Raw genomic sequence first — 23,470 nt, 5'->3', positions numbered from 1 at the left:
TGATGAATTTCTTTTTCAATCACTTCAGCTTAACCAAAGAAGCTTTGTTGTTGCATGAGATCAGAAGTAAATATATCTTCCTTAATTATTTGTTGCATTTGTTTCCGCAACTAATAAAGGGGTTGATTCCATTTGTCCAGTAGGCCCTGCCAATCTTGTACTTGTCGAAAGATCTCCTAGGAATCTCTCATGAGCTACTAAAGAGTATTTTGTTCAATCTCTCGAGTAATTTGTTGCTTGAATTATTCCATAGGATCATTGTTCAATCCCTTAAGTAATTTGTTGCTTGAATTATTCCACAGGATCATGAAGTGATTTGCGCAACTTAGCAATAGTGCCACACGACTCTCTATTTGCAGTGACTAACTTTGTACAAGCATTTTCAAGGAACTCAAAGCATTAGATAGGCTGACATAAATAAAAATATTTTGGAGCATTGGACACAAATTCAATGATGGCCGTCCACATCTACTGGAGCTTATAATTGATTTCTTCAACCTGTTTCACTAGTTGTTTTTCTCCACGCAAGTGGTCCCATACCTTAGTGACAATGAGGAGTTGTTTTTGTTATTGCTCATGAACAATGACAAGCTCATTATATCTCAAGTCGAAAAGAGCTAATTGGTCTTCAAGATGGAGCAATGAAGCTTTGATAAACTGAAATAACAGTGATGAAGATCGGGTTTGAATATCATTCATAGATAGAGTGTCGTCAGAGGAAACCTAACTTGCAATGGTTAGCCACTTGCAACAAAGTGCTTTGATTATCCTTGTGGTGAAGTTTCAGGTTGTTGATTATGATCTTGTTGAGAATATTCATGAATTTTGGCAATAACTTGAGAAGGAAAGAGAGGGAATATATCATGCGATTTAAAAAATAAATGCAATGCCACTTGACAGTAATTCAGATCTAGACTGAGCAAAGTAACTTGGGTTGCAGAAACAACTATGCTAGGCTTTGGCTGTGATATGGACCAACAATGCACAGGCTGTATAGGAAGTGCTTCTGTAGTTTGTTTTGATGGTGTCATATCCTTGGGTTTTGTTTCAATTCTGATTTCAACAATATCTCTAGTGGTATGGTCATGTTCAAAGTGTTTAGAAGTATTATCTTAGATGGTGGCAGATGGTGAGGCAACACAGGGTGATGATACATGACTACGTGTTGGAGAATGAGTAGGTGAGGAATGGATATGTTCCTCAATACTGTTAGTGGGTTTGACAAGATCATTAGAAACATCATCAATAAGATCAACAATGATTGAAGAACTAGCAACTGACTTAGTGAGCTTAGAAGCAGCAAATATTTGAGAAAAAGTAAAAGTATCAAAAGTGGAAGGGTCGATATTAACAATGGTAGGGGGAGCTAATGATATAGGGATTATAAATGCAATCATAAGTGCTATAGGGTTGAATGAATTACCAAAAAAAGGAAAAACATTAGGTATATTATAAGTAGAAACAACTGAGTTTACCAGGGAGTTGACCTCCAAAACGACATTATGGGAAAAAGATATACATTCCTGAATATTCTCCATCATTGGTTAGAAATCATGTGTGGTGGTTGGGAAATTCTTGGAGGACGAAGGAGCATCAGAGGTTGAATCTCAAGGTTGCAACACATATAGAGAATAGAAAATACCATTAGGTGTTTGCATGCACTTAACCCTTGGCTAAGAGAATACTTCTTGATGGAATACCTCCTCCTACATATAATTGGGTAATGGCTTCATCTTAAGTGTTTCTGCATTGACAACAATGGGCCAAATATATTTATGGCCGTGACTGATACTGAATCACATATGCACTGCATATTTATCCATAATTGACCTAGGCACTCTAGTTAGCAACTGAGTAACTTCAAGAATTTTAGTGTGCCACTTATCAGTTTCCTTTTCATTGAACTCTATGTTAGTCCATCAGTTTGATTCTGCCATGGAACATAGGTGAGAGCAAGGGCTTCACCATATGACACTTTAGCTAGGTCTCGATGTTTTAGCATGCACCATTTCATCATTGTGATGGAAACCAATAAATTTCCATAACTAAAATATGTCACCCTTTTGTAAACATCTTCACAGACGTCAAAGAGTTCATTTAAGAGATCATTGCACCAGGTCAATTACTCCCCTCGCTCACAAGATTATGTGATAGAAAGGGCATCTAGTGTGCATTCTCCTTTGTTGAGTGTTACATGAGTTTACCAATTATTATATGGCAGGAAAAATTAATCTTTTAAGTATTGATTGGTTCGATGAAAACTCCATGGCCCTTTCGATAAGTGCCATATTTCTTATAGAGATTGTTGTCACCTTTCATATTGCCTCGCTTCCATATGGTTTGGAATGCAGTTGAAACATTTGTACCATGCATAGATAATATTGTGAGTGTGTGAATGTCATCCACATGTATAAGGTATTCCTTTGCGATCCATAGCGAACCATTATGCAATCTGTTTATAAGGAATTTTAAACATCGCATGGCTTCACCTGTAGTACTGAAGACTGGAAAATCCCACAATTTCAGTAGGTTGGACCTCTACAAACCTTGAAACTCAAGCTTGATCCTTGTTCTGTTGTTTTTATCTGGGGCCAAAATGGAATACATGTAAATCTAAGAACTTAATGCTAGAAATAGGGCTGGGTCGGACAAATAATTGTCGATCAAGGTAGCTTTCTCATACTTGCCCAAGACATCTTCTTTAGGCACAATACACTCATATGAGAAATCACATGGAATTACGGGCTTGGTAACACGACCCATTGCAAACGGTCGACAATTATAGACAATATAATCAGGGGGACGATGAAGAAATTGAGACACAGAGGAACTAGACACATAAGCCAGGGCGAAAAACTCCAAGGGATACATAAACACAATTGAGAAATAAAACTATGACACACACTATTTATAGAAAAAGCAGTAACATAGAACATAATGACTCGACTGTTGGGGAGTAAATGTGACAACTTAGAAAAATCGGGCATGATTCAGATATTGATGAAAACTAGGACAAAAATCCCCATGACATGATGCGAATGACCCAAAAAGGAAATGCCATGATGACAAATTAACAAGAAGTACTTTAATGCCTTAAAGTGGAAATCAAATATTTGAAAAGTGATTGTTACAGGGAAAAACTAACTTAATGACTAAAAAGACTCATATTAATTATTGAATAAATGACGAAAGTTACACTTTATACTTCCTGACCATAATGGGTTGCAGTGGGTCGCAACTAAAAAAAAACATAATGACTAACACAACTAAACTAACTGACTAAATGACATGATTAACTCAATACTAAATCTAACTGATGCCCTCTTGCAAAGAGAAAAATACCTAATGATGTTAATGACCATAGTAGGGCTTCAGGCATGAGCCATTCACCCAACTAGGAAGAAGAACTCTGTCAAGCTATGTAGACTTAATAGCTCCAGACTCTCTTATTTCAACAATAGAGAAAGGAAAAACCAATGCATTTTCAATTTTCCAGGATGTTTAAGGTACTTACTATCATAATGCAGAACTTAGTCTCCCATAGAAAAAAGATTTTTATTTTAATATGCTTGTTGTGCCAGTATTTCTATCTCTCCTTCTCAATAATTTGATGGAAATATGCAAGAAAACGATGTTCATACAACTCCCACAACTCCTACAATCACTCTAGAATAAATTCATCATCAGAAATTTTGGTGGCTTGTGAAATGAATAGATTTGGAACAATAAAATCCGCAAGTACCACTGCTTCCCTATCATATACACACTGAAACAAAGTATACTTATGCATGTGCTTGACAGTAGTGTGATAGGAAAATAATGCAACAATAACTCTCCCATCCCAGTCATCTCTATTAGGAAAGCATACTTTAGTGAGCCCCTTTTCCAAAATCTTATTAAAAGCTTCAACAATCCCATTCACCTGCGGATGGTATGGGCTACTTTTATCATGAACTCCTGCAATAATGTTGCAACAATTTCATTAATAAAGTGTGATCCCTAATCACTTGTGAGACTCCTTGGGCAACCAAACCTTGTGATAATATTTTCAAATATGAACCTGGCATTAGTATTAGTAATGAAATCCCTCAGAGGAGCTTTCTCAGCCCACTGCATCAAGTAATCAATTGCAGTGATAATATAACAGGCGTGTGAATATCATACGAGAGGATTTATGGGCCCAACAAAATAAACAACCTATTTCTCAAAGGGTTTAAGAGATCTGACTGGATGTAATGGAAGTTCATCTTGATGGGAAGTTCTCCTTACCCTCCGACATAAATCACAATTTTTAGCATATTCCTTAGCATCTTTGAAAAGAGTTAGCCACCATAGTCTAGCTTGGAGCACCTTCCTTGTAGTTATCTTTCCTCCAACATGTCCTCTTGCAACACCACAATGACATTCCCATAAAACATCCTCTCTCTCATGATCAAGAATACAACTGCGCAGGATATGATCAAGTCCCATCTTGTACAATTGGCATGCAATTAGTTGATAATTTGTAGCATGCACCACCAAATGTTTCTTCTACATTGTAGTATAATCATCTAGACACTTTCAAGTCGCTAAAAATAATGAAATGTATTTAAGATAATCCGACACAACTTCAATTCTAAGTAGATCAACATCAGGAAATTTATCATCAAGTGACCCTTTTGCTTCTCCCGACTCCAAGCGAGAAAGGTAGTCTCGTCCCATGTTAGCATGACCTGACTTGATAATAACTTCAAACGAAAAATATTGAATCAAAATCAACCATTTCTAGATTCTTCCTTTAAGAATAGGTTTATTGACAAGATATTTCAATGCATAATGATTAGTGAAGAACTTGAAAATACCTCTAAGCAAATTATGCATGAACTTTTGAAGCGAATATACCATGGAAAGAGCTTCCCGCTCAGTTGTCGTGTAATTTATTTTAGCATTAGAAAGTTTTCTGCTAGCGAAATAAATGGGATGGTCTAGGTTACATTCACTAGGTTATGCCAAGATATCTCCAAGAGAAATGCCAAATGCATCAATGTGTACATGAAATTATTTATTCCAATTTGGATAAACCAATATTGGGGCATGGAAAACTTTTCCTTCAGAGTGCTGAAAGCAACATCACATTATTCAGTCCATACAAACCGTTCAACCTTATTAAACGACTTCTCCAATCGTGAGGTAATCAAAGCATAGTTGTGGATGAACCCGCGATAATACCCGATATGTCCCAAAGTGGATCACAACTATTTAATACTAGTGAGTGGCAACATATTTAGGATCATTGCAACTTTGGTAGGGTCTACACACACACCATATTTGTAGACAATATGTCTTAGTAAAGTCCCAAATGACATTGCAAAGATACATTTATTCAGATTTAATGAAAATTTCAACTGTTGATAATGATCAAACATAACATGTAACAAGCTAGAATGCTTCTTCAATAGAATATAGACTATCTAGTCATCCATATAAACTTCTAGAAACTTATGAATATACTCCCTAGAAGCAGCAATAACAATCCTTGAGAACACAGTTGGAACATTTTCTAGGTCAAATGGCATGACATGGTAAGCATATGAACCCCATTCAGTTGTAAAAGTGGTTTTCCTCTTATCCTCATCCTCTAAAATATAGACTTGATGATATCCAAAATTCCCATCTGTAAAGGAATAAGCTTCATTGCTTGCAAAATTGTGTAAGACTTCATCACTAAATGAAGTAGGGAATGGATCATGGTCACAAGCATTATTAAGGCTTCAGTAGTCTACATAGATTCCAATGTCATTTGAATCCTTATTGTCATGAATAACAATAAGACTGATCCACTCAGCTTCAACAATTGGAAATATGAGGCATGTAGCCAACATATTATCTATCTCCCTCTTGTCCTTTGCTTTAAATCGCAGTTTCAACTAATAAGGTCGATGTTTAACAAGCCTTTCATCAGGTTTCAAAACAAGTTTCATTTCCCCTAAATCTCCCTTTATCCCTTTAAGCTTTGAAACTGATGCAGGAAAGAGCTCTTCATATTTATTCAATAAATAAAAAAATTTCTTTTGTAGTTTTCTCACCCCAATAGTCACTAGCAGAGGCTAGCTTGGGCTTCTCTTCACTTCTAATATTATGCTTCTGCAACTTCAAGGGTTTTATATGCAAAGCGTCTTTAACAAGGTCACCTTTGATGTTTCTTTCACCTTAAGACTCTTTGGATGTTAAATGGAGTAACTCCTCCAAGTCGTCGTCTTCAGGTTCCTTGTTAATATTGCCACAAATAACAGCTTCATGAAATATAGATTCGTACAGATGTCCACAATATCAATAACTGCTACATCTAGTAACGAGTTTTGTAGTGGGGAATACCGCTCTTTTGATTGATTTCAAAGCCTCAACTATCTTTGCGTCCTCATATTAAAAGGACAAATCACTACAAAACTAAGCTATCAATGCCTCCAAGTTAGTTGTCTACCTCTTCATCTCTTCTTTTAAGTACCAAGCTTGTGGAAATGTCCCTAATGTGTGAATGCACTAATGCACCCATAATTCAATAGGAAGTCAAAGTTTTATCCATGTTGTACTACAGGTCTAAACATGCTTATGAGGATTAATGTAACCCTCATATACAGGAATAGCTCCTAGATTCCTCTTAGAAATAATAAACCAACACAAGATAACAGTTTTAACTGATTCTCAGTTTTGAAACTCGTCACGATGAGATCTCCACCATTTCACAGGGGTTGCTTGGAGAGCAACATCCATCAAAGGAATATTTTTTGTTTCTTCAATATTTGAATCAACTTATTTAATAAAATTGAGAACAATATTATACCATTGAAAGTAGGGTAATCCCTTACCTAATTACCAATCCAATAGGCACAACAAATAGTTGTGCAACTTCCAGAGTGTAGCTTGTGGTCTCCTCGTTTCCAATCATCCAACGTGACATTTGAACCAACTTCCGTGTGTTGAACACTCCTCCAACTAAGAGAACCACCAGCTATAGGATTGCTATAGTCCTCCCTATTTCCCGCAATAAGTTGATATAGTTGATCCAAAATATTGGGCTCTTATACGTTGTTAACATACTCCATAAACCTTGGACCTTGATAAGGATCCAATGGTTTTATGACTTGATTCCATTTACTTCAAAAGTCATGGTCTCTCACTTGAGGTTGGTAACAACATAGTTTTCAAAGGCCCAATCAACTCCCAACAAGGCTAGATATAGATATTTATCACCCATTATACCAATAACTTCAAAGTTTGCATATGTTTTCACTCCTGAAATATCAACTTCAACATCTTTCAGATGACCAATGGGGATAATGTAATATTGGTTAGCCATATGTAGCTGGATAGGGGAAAACACCAACTTCGGTTTTACCAACGACTCCCAAGTTTTCCTCAGAAGAATATTTACATCTAATCCAAATCTAACATAGAGTCTTTAATATCGAAACTTGCGATTTGGGCATTAATGCATAACTCTCTTCTTGTTCTCCTCTTGTTATGATGGACACACCTGGAATGACATTCAGGCAAGTTGGTAGAGATGGGCCTTTATAAAAATTCTTCATCTTTGATGATAGGTTTAAGTTTTTTGCGTAACCGAACAAACAATTTTTCATCCCTCATAATGTGTAGGAACAACTTAAGCCACTCCTTGACAGGCTGAGATATTTCTTGTGAAGACCGAGGGATCTTCAACCTCTCCTTTCCTTGTCGACCTGCTCTTGGGCTATAAGAAGAAACCAACTGTCTAAAAATTTATGTAGCATCCTTTTAGTACTTCTTCTGTTGTATAAGATCGTAAGACTTATTTGGAGATGAAGGCCTTATTATAATAGGTTACTATGGTACCTCCGTATCTGCTTCGGTCTACTTGTCTCATTTGATGACAATATTAATGTTCGACTGATGAAATAGTTCTTGCTCTCTAAGTTTTTCATTGATTAAATTAGTGCCCCTTTTCTGTTTACGCTCTTCAAAATGAGCAATCAACTCGGGACAATATTCAATAGCATGAGTGCTTACCTGATAGTGGGAACACTAGGGCCTCCTTGGTAACAAACAATCACTGTTGACATGGCCCTCTTGGTCATATTTGTAGCATCAAATAGGGCCTCTTTCTCTATATCCCCCCTCTTAAGTCACCTCCTCCTTGTCCTTGAGGATCTTTATTAACCCAGAATGCAATACGGTCAAAGGCGGTCAACCAGAGCATCCAAGGCTCTACATTGGTCTATATGGTGAGTCGAAGATCCACATAACTCACAAGAAATATTGTTTGGAACATTGGAGTACTTCTCAAAAACTGGACAAAGACAAGGTGCATGCCCGTAAGTGCGAAAAATCTCACAATATTCATTAGCTGAATTATCTTGAAGGTTAGGAAATGTATGAAACTAAGTATGCCCTTGATACAAAACATTTGTGGAAACATGCGCAAATCTAGAAATAGGTCTTGGTAATGGTGGAGGCGGTTACATAGGCATAATAGATGGACAGATGCTATGCAACCTTGGGAACTTAGTAGCATGATGCCCCTCTACATGAAAATTAGTGCACCATACTTATGGATGCAAAGGCCGTGCAGTATACATATCCTACCTCTTCATCAAATCATCAATCTGATATTGTAAACCAATGATATCATGATCACTAGAAGTAGTACCCGACCTATACACATGTGGGTATCCCACCATTGCTTCAATCTTTATAGCTTGTTCTAGCACATTCAATAAAGTATCGATCTTCTGTTGCATCAAAGGAGTTCTCGTTAACAACAATAGATATTTAATGAACCAATACCATTTATGAGGGTGATCAATTGGATAAGTGAGTTTCTTAATTGCATCTTTAAACCATTGTATGCACTCCGATGCAGTCTCACCCTCACGTTGTTTAATATCCAATAACTCTTCTAAACCCTATTTGTCTATATGAGGGACCTTGAATTCTTTAATAAACTCTTGTTTAATCACATCAAGAGTTGGATTTGGATTCAAATCATACCACTTAATAAACCATCTGAGTTCTTGATCCCTTAAAGTCATATGAAATTCAATGATCTTAGTAGCATCCGGGGTCTATCTAGCCCTCTATATGGATTCACATAGATACCAATGTTTCTCAACGTCTTCATCTACTTGGCCTGAAAACTATGGTTACCAAGTGAATGAGCCTGCAACATCCCTGCCATAGCTTTTTGACCAGATGGGACTAATACTAATCCGTGAAAACTAGGTTGCGAATAAACTGCAGAGTTCATTTGAAAACTACAACTCCACTAGAGCTACCAATTGTGTATCTATTACTAACTTTATGAAATTTTAAAGTTTTGACTAGTTTGGAAAGAAAATTAACAGGCTTTTGATACAGTACCGGGAGAAGATTAGGGAGAGAGTTAGCTGGATTTCTGCTCTGTATAATACTACTTGTGGGGACAAAATCATCTTTAAATAATAATTGTCGCATTATGAAATTCATTTCTTCATCTACGAGAGTATTCTTGTTGCTCATCTCAACTAGCTATTTAGGTGTTTCGAGCATTTGGATTCCTCCTGACTCCTGGTGGGCTCCACTTCTTCTATTATAGTTTCCTATCAAACCTCCTCTAGCTACTCATATTTTAGCAGAATGAGATCATTCTCCTACTTCACTATTCTGCAACTCTGGGCTAGCCATTCCTCCTATCTATAACCTCAAACTACTCAAAGCTTCACCTATTCGTTGCAACTCTCTTCTCCTCTTAATAATCTCACACAACTTCTTGTCCAGCCACTCATCAACTATCTGTGCCCTTCTAAGTGCCCTAAAATCTCGTTCCTTCCACAACTCTTTCACATCCATCGCAACTTCCCCTCATCTTCTGCAATTGAGCAACATCTCTCCCCTAAACCCTACCCCTAGTACCTAGGGTTTTAAGCGGCCATGTTGGTTTCTTGAAATGGTAATAATCTCTCTTCAACCATGAACACTTTGATCCACAAGGGGATTTCTTCTAAAAATCTTCCTCGCAACCCATACTTGAACACTGCCTCAACTATAAAGAAAGACTGGTGGTTCTTTGCAGCAAATTCGATAATATAACCTTCCAAGGTTGCTTGGACCCAAATGTAAACAACTCTGGTTGATTCAGTGTTGAATCGATGCAATGCGACTAATTCAGTTGTGGTCCAATTTCTGATTATGTGGCCACAACAATTCTATCTTTGTGTTGCAATCTACTCAACGAGTTGTATAACTCCTCAGGAAACTTACACCATAAAATTTGATATTGGTCATATGCAGGTTCTACAAATAGTATTTCCTCCTTAACCCACTCTAAGTCCTCCTGTCTCAGTTGAGTTTGCTATCGGATAAACAAATCGAGCTTCTCATACCACCACTCTTGGATATCACCTTTGAGAATCCTCAACACCATGATCTAGAACCCCTTCGAATACTCAAATCTCAGCAGCAAAACCATTTGTTGGCGGCAAGTTTTAATTTACAGACCTTGCGTTCGACCTCCAGCTGCCAACAAATGCCAACATTTTCATTCATAGTCTAGGGCAATGTGTCGTAGTCTAGTGTAATGCCAATATTTGCATTCCTCTACGAGGGAGAAACATCTCATCCGAGGCATGTCAAGACGTGTAGAATAATGGGGAATGCTAGATAGTGTCATAGTTTGAATTGCAAGATACATTTTTTTGACTTAAGTCAATTTTAACATACTAAGATCCTTAAAAAAAAAACTACTTGTTTATTATAACTGTCAAAAATATTAGGGATCTCTACATTGGTCTCTCTATTTAATTTGGTGCCATTATCTGATTCTCCATCTTGTCCTGACGATGAACCACACTGGACGGTTCGAAATGCATCGATAAATTATTTCTAATGTGATTTCTCCGAAAAGATTTCCGAACATACGACATACATTGTTCATTATTAATTTATATATGCAGGAAACTAAATAGTTTGCACACAGTAAATAAAACCATAATAGATGCAGAAAAATATATTATAATTTTTTTTTAAAGGGATAAATTAACAAATCAATATACATGCCATGGAACTCGGAATAATACCACGCAAAACCTTCTTTATATTATCAAAGTTGGACCATTACATTACATATCTGTGAAAATATGTGAAATCTTTCAGAAGAATATCAAATTGAACCATGCTAGAACCATATTACAATCAAACAAAAGCACAAGGCTTTGTGTTTCATTCCAACAACATTTCGACATAAGCTTTATCTCCTTCCCCCTCAGCTAGTTCCCTGTGGCATTATATATATTTCCTTCTCTGTTTTGATCCACGCTTGCTTGATCTGGTCTATTTTGATCCCTTTGACGAAATGCATGTGCTTTAGTCCATATCCTCGTGATCCTTTCAAAACTAGATCCTTCTTCCGTGACTTTAGCAAGTCCCAAGATAACCACTTGTGATCTCTGCCTGACGCTTTCTCTTTTCTGTTCTTAGCTTCCGAATTGTTTTATGATTTTCCTTTCCTACTTCCGTCGATCACTTCCACAAGTCTTTTCCGGAAAAAAATGGTCAAAACTGCCCAAAAAACGAAGGACCCAACATCTCCAATTGATTGACTTCAACTTTCCTTGCTACTAGCACAACCCATCCTTCTTAAATTTTGTCCTCTCTGCCTTGTGGATTTATCCATGGCAGGCATGACATCTACTATCCTTTTTTTTTTCCTTCTTAATTAATTTATAAAGCCAATCCATTTAAGGCACACCTGCCAACCTTTAATGGCTGTCATGAAACTAATCAAGATTCCTTCAAATCCTAAGCAATCTCCTTCCTCAAACTTTAGAATTTGTGTCCCAATTCTCAGGCCTTTTAGTTTATAATCAAAATACATGAGATATTTACAATTGTTTGTAAGAGGGAGAATTTGCCCAAAGAGATTATCATAGGGACATACCTTGATCTCACACTAAGGAAAATATAAGCCCGTGTGTTTTATGGTGTCAATTTTAGTTTGACCATAAAATATGTGTATCATTTAATTATTTATGTATTTTTTTGCATCAAGTTCAAAGTTTAATAATAAAACTAATAAAAATAATGTTTTTTTTTATAACTTTATGTTCATTTCATTTTATAATTTTTTTCCATAAAATAAAATTATACAAATAACCGAAAATGCATAAAATTTAACCAAATGCAATATAAGATGTATTCATAAACTAAATAATCCACAACCAACTAAGCATAATGAAACTTAACTTTATTATACAATTTAATGATCACACTAATGTAAAAAGATTTGAAAAGGGTTTCCTATTAATAAAGACATGGTCAAAAAGTAGAGAACTATTAATAAAACATTTTACAGTCTTTGTTGGAACTTTCCCCATTCAGAAACATAGAAAACATCTAATTCAATTGAGAAAAAGACAAATTTAAATTAATTTGGTAAAAAAAAATCTCTAGAGTCACGTCGAAAAATAAATGTTAATTATTCAATTGAAAAAATAAGGTTCCTTGAACCATAAAAAAGTGTTCCTTGAGAAGGAAAGGGCCTTTTTAAGTAAGTATTTTACCTTAAAGTCACTTCATCTTTTGGAGCGTTATTTTTCATTAATGATGATTGGAGGTAATTGGTAATATCGTGCAATTTTTATTTTTTTATTTTTGGAATCTAGAGATCGCTATTTTTTATTTTTTATATCACAATGATGAATTTTGAGTATATTTTTTTATATTTGTCCACTATTGTGACAACAAAGTTCCATTATATTTAATAGTATAGGAGAATGTATGTATAAGTTTGAAGGTTTTCATGTGAAGTCATTTATCAACATACTTTTAGGTACAAAATCCTCTTGCCATCTCTCATATGTTTAAAGTTAATTTCATTTTTTCAAGTTATTACATTTAGGATATGGTCTTAAGCTTCAATTTATTGATAATATTGTTAGAAATCATGCATTTTTTAATTATTTAGAGTTTATTATTTATGGTAATAACTAGAAGATTAGTTTGTTTTATGAATTAAATTCATGAATTTGTTGTTATTTATACTTTATTTTTTATTTTTAGTAGTGTGTAATATTGTAATGATGATATGAATTATAAAAAGGTGTTAATGTTAAACTATTAGATTTATATGATGTATATGATAAGGTTATTATGAATGTTAGATGAGTTCATTCAATTTCTATCCATAGAGTGATATTAAGTCTTGAAGATATTGAGTCTTAAAGACTTTAATGTCAATATTTTTAAAGTTAAAGTTAAGATTCATATGTTTTCTAAAAACCTAAGTAACCAATAGGGGGAGAAGAAGGCATTTTATATAACACTCTTGGTTTTGATATTAAATTTGGAACAATAATTATATGCCCTTTATAGTGTCATGCTATATTGGACAAATTGTAGCCTATTAGTTGTGAAGCTTGATATGGTTCCATTTTATGCTTCATTTCCACAATCATTTTGATTTTATTTCTCTATGATTTTATTCCTAATAGCTAATATAAGAGGGAAATATTTCTCTATGATTTTTATTCAGATTCATAATTACAAGAGTATTCAATTGTCACATTTCTAAATTACAAAATTCATATGTGGATCTCTCATTCTAGATTAGATTACACTTGATTGCTATAAACTCGGCTTCAGGGCTTGCCATTTGCATCATCTATTCATCTGGCCAATGGGTGATAAGAATGCAAGTCTCCATCATATGTTCATGGTCAGATTTTGTCATCTTCCATCTCGTTGGTTCACCTGCCTTTGCTTTGATTTTTGTGAGATTAATTCGAGATGTTGTGACTAGATGACTGTATTGGCAATATATATATTCAAGCATAAAATCTCTATAAATAATGTGGCCACCCTGTTTTTTTACCTTTTCAATAAAATAACCCATCACAACCATGTCACAAATTTGGTATGTAAATTGTCCATCATCATATGGTCGCACCAATCTGCTTTTTACCTGTGTGCATTGCATCAAATAGTAAGTCATGTTCTCTTTGTTTCACGAGGAGGGCAATGACAACAAAGACATTGCTTGCAACTAAAATACAAAATATATATTAGTTATAAGTTCAAGATTTCAATTTATAGATGGAACTATTAATAATGGATGCCACATACCTTCCCTTACAACATCAAAGACTTGATCATGATCAAGTGAAACGACAACCTCTTGGGTGTGCATCTCTTGTTGTTTCGAAATTGGATGAGGTCCCTTTGGATTAAGCGGGACATATTTCCATTCTTTCATGTAACCATGTTTTTCACATTGATCGAGTCTACATCCATCTGCATCAATGTAAAACTCACAAAAACATGTGAATTGTCTTGTCTTGATGGAAAATATCCCTCCCATGTCTTTACTCTACACTGAGTGTAATTCCCTTGTGCCTTCTATAGTATTACAATACCAAGGAATGGATCTATTCACATCACCAAGTTAAACAATCTAGAAGAAACTATACACATGCCTAATTTGTTCAAGACCTTCATGTCCTAAATGAGATCTGCACCAATCGACCACCTTTATTGATGATTTGAGTTGATCTGCATCATGGCTCATTTGATACCTCCTAAGTGTTCGTTTCACACAAGCACCTGCACCCTCATGCTCACCCTTTCCATGTCCCATTTAAAAAAGCTTCAAGTATGTTGAACCTTTGCCTCATTGGATAACCGACTCAACATATAAAAACTATTTGCTTGAACTGTCCTTTTCAGGCCTTTGTTTTGTCATATTTAATACATCTTTTTCCCTCATCTTGTTACCTATTTCTCATAGTTATTGTCGTCATTTTCTGCAATTTTGGGCTAATTCTCTTAAACATAAGCATGAAGAGGTAAATTACTAAGTTTCATTTGTTTTAGAGTATTTATTTAATATCGTTACTCATTATGGATGTTTTCTTCGTTTCTATGCAACATGACCTTTCAATCTTAATCTTGTACCACGATCCTGCACTCTTGAGGATTTCTGCACTTAGAAAAGATCGTGCATGTTGTCTTCAACACTTTGCACATATTTGGCATGTTAAGCTTCTGAGGAAAACATATGGAGTTATGAAAAAATAATCTTTGTCTCTCCCTGCACACAGTTTAGTTCCTCCACCAACAAGGTGGTTCTTGCACCAATTTGGGGCCTTGATAGAATGGTGCACTTTCAAAGAAATCTGAGAAAGGTTTTTGTCCAAAATGGTGGTTTAACACCTCCACTTGAGTCAAAATGCACCTAGGTCGCACGTGTTATTTTATAGAAGGAAAATTGATAATTCAGCCCCAAATTCGCACCAATTTTCAAACTACCAACTTCCTCCTCGATTTGAGTGCAGATGAGGGCGAATCTCAAAATTTCAGTACATGGATTTTTCTCCCAGTATGGGAAATTGAGTAAGAAGTGGGAATATTTCCAAAATTCACCATGGTTGGGGAGATATGAAGGGTTCTTTGAAGCAGACTTGTAAGAAAAAAAAACAAACAAAAAACAAATTTTCCAGAATTCTAGGATCTTTGCCCAGATTTGGAAAAAATGGAAAATTTTCAGTTTCTCATACACTAGATTTCGATTTCTTTGTTGGAATATGGCTACACCATAATTACATCAATGGAAAATTGTTGGATCTTCATTTATCTTATTTTGTATTCAGTTTGTAATGTATTTATTATTATTATTTATAAACAAGGTTGTAGCTCCAAGCCTACCTAGCGGAGAAGCCATTCGATATTGTGATGTTGCTGAATTAAGTTTTGGGGGTTGTACCCCCCCTCTAATCAACTAGATTTTGAGCTCCTTCCTTGAGATGTAATGGAATGAACTTTGTTTTTTAATACAAGCTTTAATGCTAGGTACTTCTTCTCACTTTTTATGTGCATTTTATGATCATTTCTGCTATGTAATTTAATTTTTTTAAAGAGGGTGTGAGCTGGACTGGTAGGGCCCACCATACCAACTCAACATCCCTCTAGCTTTGTATTTGTTGTGTGTTTTTCATATCTTCTCCTTTTCTGTGCATATCATGGTAACAATGGTGTGTTAACAATAAAATCTTTTGGTGGTTTGATATATTTGTGAATGCTCTACTCATACTTTGTTTTCTCTTTATATATTTGCTCATACTATGTTTTTCCTTTATATATGTTTGTTCAATTTTTTAGCCACTATTGGTTTGGAGAGTGAAAGCATTTTCCTCCTCTGTTACTATTTGAATATACAGTCCAGGACTTTTGAAATCTTATTGTTGTGTTGAAACTTGGGGATTGTAAGAAGTTAACAAAGACCTCCAAGATCTCTAATGAATTGAAAATCTTATTATGCTTTCCTGGTGATGAAACTTGATTCATAATCATTTGAAGCTTGTTAATAGTGACAAACCCCAATAATTGAATAAACTTAGAAAGGACTTGGACTGTTGTTGAATGTAATATAAACTTTGAAATTATTTCAACTTGTGGAGGAGAATAGTTGCAATTCTCAGCTATTTGTTGACATTCGAGTGGAGGTTTCACCTAAGTTTCCTTGTAAATATATTTGTGAATCCAAGAAGCTTTGTTGGAATGAGTTGATAATCAGATTTATGTGAAGTTAAGGATTATATTTATTTAATTTGAAGCTTGTTGTAATCTTAATAATCTTAGTGGCTTGAGGTAGTTTTTTTCTAGAGAGTTGCTTGGTTTCCTTAATGTGATAACAGGGTATGGTTATTTGAGTTTGTTTTCTTCAATGATTATTATCTTTGGTCACTGTTGATGATATAACTATGTGCTTAAATGATTGGGCAGTGATCTAGATTTGAGAGATCCTGCACTCATGATGATTGACATACACTAAGTGAAGGAATAACATTAAAGAAGGAAAACTAGTATCTATAGATTTGTTGGTCATTGCTTAATGGTTTGATACAGGATACTCTGTTTTATTTTGCAAAAGAGTGTGGTCACTGTGGATTTTTTTTTCTCAAGTCTGGTTAGAAAAGAATCACTTGTTGAAGCATGTTTTGAAGCTTAGGAAAGATAGTAGTTTAAGTGATTCTGCTTGTGCGCACAATAGTTGCTTCTTTGATTGATATACTTGGTTTGCATACAACAATTAATCAATTTGATGTTATTCAAAGGTAGATTTAAGTCACATCTTTAATATTCAGAGTGGAGTGATCTCAATTCTTTTGCTTGCACATAGAATTGAGAGGAAAGAGGATTTAGTGCAAGAACTTGAATAAAGGTTTCATTTTGATTTAAGAGTCTTGTTTGGCATTAGTAGAGCTTGGATTTCTTAAGGTTTAGACAATATTTACATTCACTTGGTTGATGCTCATGTTTCCAAGTTGATCAATAGTTAGGGTTTCTTCTTTGATTACTAGTAATTAGGATTTTGCTCTTTTATTGCTAATAATTAGGGCTTGCTTATAGATTGTTGGTGATTTGCAGGATTAGTGTTTATGGTTTCATATTTTTTAAAAGATTTCTTTTGAGTGTAGGATTAGAACAAGGATTAAACTAGTGTAGGAATATGAAGGTGTGAGCAAATAGTCTCGGGTATTGTTTTGCAGGTCGCTAGAGTATTTCTCTCGCATTTCCTGTGTTGCACCTCTAAGTCCATGAACCCTAGATTGACATTAAATGTTGGTTCATTATTATACCCTATACCACACCACCCTACACAAGCATCTAACCAAATACAACGCTTTTTTGAATGATATATCATTCTTTTTTATTGATTCATAAATCAGGCCAAACCAATGTTGCATGAACAATGTGGCATGCTCATGATCATCGCTGATATAGAAGTGATACTCCTTAATCACGTCATGTGATTTGTTAGTGCTATCCCTACCATCAACATTCAATTTTTCATGTATGTATAGAATATGCACGAATATGAAAACTTCGTCCAAGTGATAGTACTCACTTTGTATCTTTGTTTGAAGAGAAAATGTGTAATTCTCGACAAAGTCTACCACTGATAAGATTATGCCTGGCTGGAATTCCTCACAAGAATGCTTAAATTTATAAGCTTTCCACCTGGACCTGTATGAGTGTTTGATATATTTATAGATCTGGTTCTTAAACTTCCCCATGAATTTTGAAATTGGAATCCCATCCTTAACATAGTTGATCCTCTTACGTGCCAGAGTTGAAGAAGATGGTCGATTTACCACGAGATAATCATATCACTTCTATGTGACCATGGCATCTGACATTCCAAACTGGTTGGAATCAATAGGAAAGTTCCTATGGAACAATTCCAAATCACCACATTAAGTGCATCTTCTCACTTCTATACATATTTTCTTTTAAAACAATTCTTCTAGTTCCCTTCTGCACAATATTGATGAAACAAAATTGTGCACTGTAGGAGGAGGAGGGTCGTCATTCCGGTTCTTCTTGCGAATCTACTGGAACATGTTGTAATGAAGTTGGAATTCAACGTGATATCATCAACAACACATGCCATGGTTTGTATTAGGCCTAACAAACCATGGATTCAATTTATGAAAGATGCTTATGGATTTCTTGACATGGCGAGTGATTTCTTGAAATTCCTCGAACAATGCAATTTTTGTCATTTCTAAAACTTGCTTAGCGTGACCTACATACTCAACATTAGATAGGTGATGTTGTACGACATGCTTTCTATCTGGTATAACATGAGAATGGCTCTCCCAAAAATCTACCACAAGTGATCTGATTCCTGTTGTAAGACTATCTTGATAGGGTTGCCTGGTGATAAGAGCCTAACAAGCAACTTCATTATTTTCAATTACTCGAACCTTGAATTTGGCATGCTTGTGCAATGTTTGTCTCGAGACATGGAGCAATTTCAACATTATTGCCAACATTTCCGTCTTGATATAATTGGTGCAACAATAACAATTGTAATTACCCTATGAGCAACCCAAACATCAGGTTTTCTTAATTTTACAACCATAAAGAATGCCTTTGATATATTTTCAGTGACATTCACACATGTCTTCTTTCTTTTAGCATAATGGATACCCAAAAGCTTTGTTGAATGTTTTAATTTCTTATGTTTGATCAACCCATGCAATATATGAGCTTGTGTAATAATTGAATATTTCTCAAAATAATGTCAAATGATGTTACTAACATGATATCTAACATTTCGATCAAGATAGGCTCCCCAAGTTCCTCTTTGTTGCTTGCATCCAAATTTTCTACAAACCTTCCACCCCTTTCTAAACCACTGTAACTCCCTACTACCTTATCAAATTGAGAGGGAACAACCTATTCTTTTGGTGGTTGATCAACTTGATATGGCACATCTTATCCCTCTAGTGGTTGACCAACTTGATATGGCACACCTTATCCCTCTAGTGGTTGACCAGCTTGATAGGGCACAACTTGTTCCTCATTTGGTTGATCAATTTCCATCCCTGCATAGTGGAATAAAAAATATAAAAGTGAGTATATCATAAGTATTTAATAGTATAAGGTGAGTGAGAAAGAGTCCCTTGAATGGATTGAAGCAACGGTGTTGCAAGTAAAGAAGATATGACTACCAATGCTCAAGAGGGCGTGTGTGTGGTTACCTTTTTATGAGTTATAAGGGGAGAAAAGCCCCCTTCAATGGGAGGGATAATTTAAAGTCTTTGGCACTGGTGTTTTGGGCCAAGGTCTGGAATGATGACAACTAAATTGAGTGCGAGGAGATGTTATGTTGATGCGGTTCATTTTCTCAATCAAATACACATGTTTATTTAAGATGATAAGAAAATTTTATGCAAGAAATGCAATCAAGATATTATATACAAGTGTTAGGTACTTTGAAATCCACACATCTATGCAATAGGGGAAGAAAACATTCCTAGACACCTACACGCCTTGTCCACTCAATGGAAGTCACTGGAACCCTTTTGCGAGCCACCATTGACGGGGGTCTCAAGCTCATCATGTGGATGGTACTCACATACTCAGTGAAAATTTGTTATAATTATGGAGGCTGGGGAGGGTGCCAACGGTCACCGAAATCCAATCCAAGTACCATTGCTTCCCACAATGATCACCTATAGGGTAAGATAATTTACATAAGACTGGTCACTATGGTATCTTCACTAGACATGGGAGAAGTAATTGGACCTCGAATGGTATGTGATCAACTCAAAACCAATGTGGTGGGTAGCCTCCTAGTGAGCACACTAACCAACATACCTCAAGTTTTACCTTTTGGTGACACGACGTCACTTCTACCAGGAATTCTTTTCCATCTGGTGATGAAGGATTTTTTAAGCTCCCTACTCATGACTAAGACATAATAGGATTTCGTATTCCAATTTATCATAATCAATGCCAACAATTAATAATAATAAAATTATTCTCGACACCATGTCTTACAATTAGATAATTTAATGATTTTAGCATCTTCCTGTTATGCAAGGTGACCAATTAGTTGTTGGAAGCAAGTGCATTTTTGAATGAAATAAACTCTTTTATGGAGGAGGAAATATCATATCAATATGTAACATGGGAATATCCTAATCATCAATAAATGGATCTGTGTTTGTCACATTAGTTAACATTTTTGTTAAAGAGGATTGTTTTATATCATTTCCTTGTTAGTGGAATATTGTATCAAAAGATAAAACAATGTTGAAATTTTTCCACAAGACATTCCCCGTTATTTTACTTGCATATAAAGGCTTATCTCTTGCATGAGGTAATTGACCAATGTCACCCATAATAATGACAAGTATACCACACCCCAATGGGGGTGGGAGAATGTGGGCACATGGGTCTCGAGGGTGGGGAATAACCCCTCTCGGTTAATCACCTCAGTGGCATGTGGCAGAGGGCTTACATGCAAGAAGGGGTGAAAAAAAGTTTCAAGAAGAGGAGAGAAGGCCTTACAGGTGGGTAGAGATGTGCAACACTCCTGTTGGTAACCTAGGTTATGGGCATACGAGAGGGTGGTGGAAATAGTGAAGGGTTTGAGCAGGTCATTAACTTGTGCATGCTCCTTCGGTTTTGGTTCGTTGTACTAGAATATTCTAAATGCAAGGGATGAAACTATTGTGGTCTTGGTGGTGGTCAGGTACACTAATTCTAGGATCACAATGAAATTGAATTTTGGAGCCTACTCCATATTTGGTAGAGTCCAACGCAGAGGAGACACTTCTGGATTTGGGTTGCTAAAGGAGAACATTAGAATTAGGGCTTTGTTGTGGATTCCTCGGTAAGTTCTCTAGTCTTCCTTTTCGACATTCTTAATGTATTACCCCCTTATAGTTGTAGGGGAAAGTCTCATGGTTGTGTTTGCAACATGTTAAATCCACTTCTGGGAATAGGACGAATTGGCCACTAGGACTTCAAGGTACTTCATGGCTACAATTTGAGGTTACTAGAAAATGTTTGGGTAGTGGGATGAGTTTGGGAATCTCCCCGTTAAAGTTTTGTTGCTGTGAGCAGGAACTGTTGATTAGTACTTGTGAATTCTCTCTTCGGCATAGAATTTTTAGGTCCTTGGGATGCCCCTAGAGCTTATGGTACAATTTTCTTGCTTTGTAGAGTGCAGAGTCTTTAGGGTTGGGGTTGCAATTGAGGAGTGAAGGAAGTCGATTGTATTCTATGCTATTATTTCGAAGGGAGAAGTGGCAGCGTTAACAAATAACTACCCTTCTTTGGAAAGGTATGGGTTGGGAATTATTGGAATTCCTCTATTGGTTTCTAGGGCCTATGGTGGTGGCAGGGTCAACACATAGGGCTGATCGTTCATGGATGGTTTCAGTGGTATTCCATAGGTGTGATTATGCACAAACAACGTGGGAATTCTCGAAGAGGGGTCAACGCTAGAGGACAGAGGGTCGAACATCGATAAGAAGCAAAGGAGTTGGGGAGAGAATGTGGGTTGGAAGCAGAGTTAGAGGAGGAGGTGACCCCTTCTCCTAGACATGTCAACCTTCATCCTCCCTTCGATATCCTGGATTCTTAGCTTAGGCATGTCACACATCTCCTGGAGCAATTGGGTCAGAATCTCCACGATGACCATAATGAGGTAATAAGTTTCATGAACGATCTCCAACACAATCAATGGAACAAGCATGATAGGCTGGCTTCAATTCAAGAGACATAGGAGAATTTCAGAGCGAATGGAGCACCTGGAAGGGAGAATGGCTCACGTTGAATATGGATAATCCAAATCCAACTCACCCTCCTGCTCCTTAATGTCAATTGGCTATGTTTTGATCGTAGGGATATTTTGGACCTTTTGGTCTTTCCATTTCTGGATCCTCTGTATGTTTTGGAAATTTGTGATAAGTTTTTGTGCTTCTCTTCTGGCCAAAAAAATCGATAGGAGTGAGGTTGGAAGGACAATGAAATCTGAACTATCATGTTGTAATCTTTACATGATCTAGTAGAATTTTTTTGACCGACAAAAAAATGATGAATTTACCACTAAAAGGATTATATTTGTAAAAGAGAATCTATCTATATAAATAACGTTGGAACTATAAAGCTCGTTTTTTCAACGAATATATATCCAATGTGTTGAATTTCTTCTTGAAATATTTTTGGAGATTTTCCATGCATTTGTTTCATATATTTAAGAGGAATCTTGAGAGCATAGTGTATTTTTTTTGTACATATGTTAAACAAATCAGTGACCAATTGAAGTGCACAAGTAATATCCTAATACCAATAATTACCAAATTAGAAAGTGCTTGATAAATATAATGAATAAGTGAGACTTTCCAGTGCCAACTATTCCTTGAATAATCACTTTAAGAGGATTTGAATTTTCATATTCAATTGGATGTGTAAAATCATCTCAAAAGCAAGTAATTCTCTTTATAACAATGAAGATGTTGACATAATTTTATTCCCACCTAAATGATTAGAAACAACACCTTTGGATTGGAATTTTTTATAAAATTAGAAACTTTCTTTGTAACACCATCTAAGAGTTTTTCCCAATTAAAATATATATCAAAGTCACTTCAAAAAAGATTGTGAAGGTATGAAACATTGACTCTATTTGGAGAAATTATTGGAGACAAGTCATCATTCTTTAGAATATTCTTCAACATCAACTTCTTGTTTGAGGGAGTCATCATATTCTTTAGCATTTTCAGATGACAAAGGGACCTAATCAATATGCCATTTGTGATATCTAAAATTCCACAAATTTTCAATCACTATTTCACTTGAAAAGTCTATATCTAATGCAATGTTATGAAATGGTTTGTAGAAAAGAAACTTCATCCAAAAAAATTCTCAAGTTCTTCTGAACCCTTATTGGGAATAGAATAGAAGAATGACTAAAATTGAGTTCAATGGAATGGAAACATATATGTTTCCATGGCTCTTTCTTACACTGGGCATGAAACATAAAAAAAAAAAAATTATATTTCTATTATAGAAAATTTTCTATAAAATTATGAAGAGTTTTATATATTTGAACAACACTATTTTGGCATGATAATTGACGAGCATTCCTTTATAGTTTCATTAATACTTTTGTTCCAACATT

Source organism: Pinus tabuliformis, chromosome 7, assembly GCF_031772625.1.
Source record: "Pinus tabuliformis cultivar Carrire ecotype Pingquan chromosome 7, CPIR1, whole genome shotgun sequence".
Taxonomy (NCBI): Eukaryota; Viridiplantae; Streptophyta; class Pinopsida; order Pinales; family Pinaceae; genus Pinus; species Pinus tabuliformis.
Note: the sequence above shows the minus strand (reverse complement) of the source record.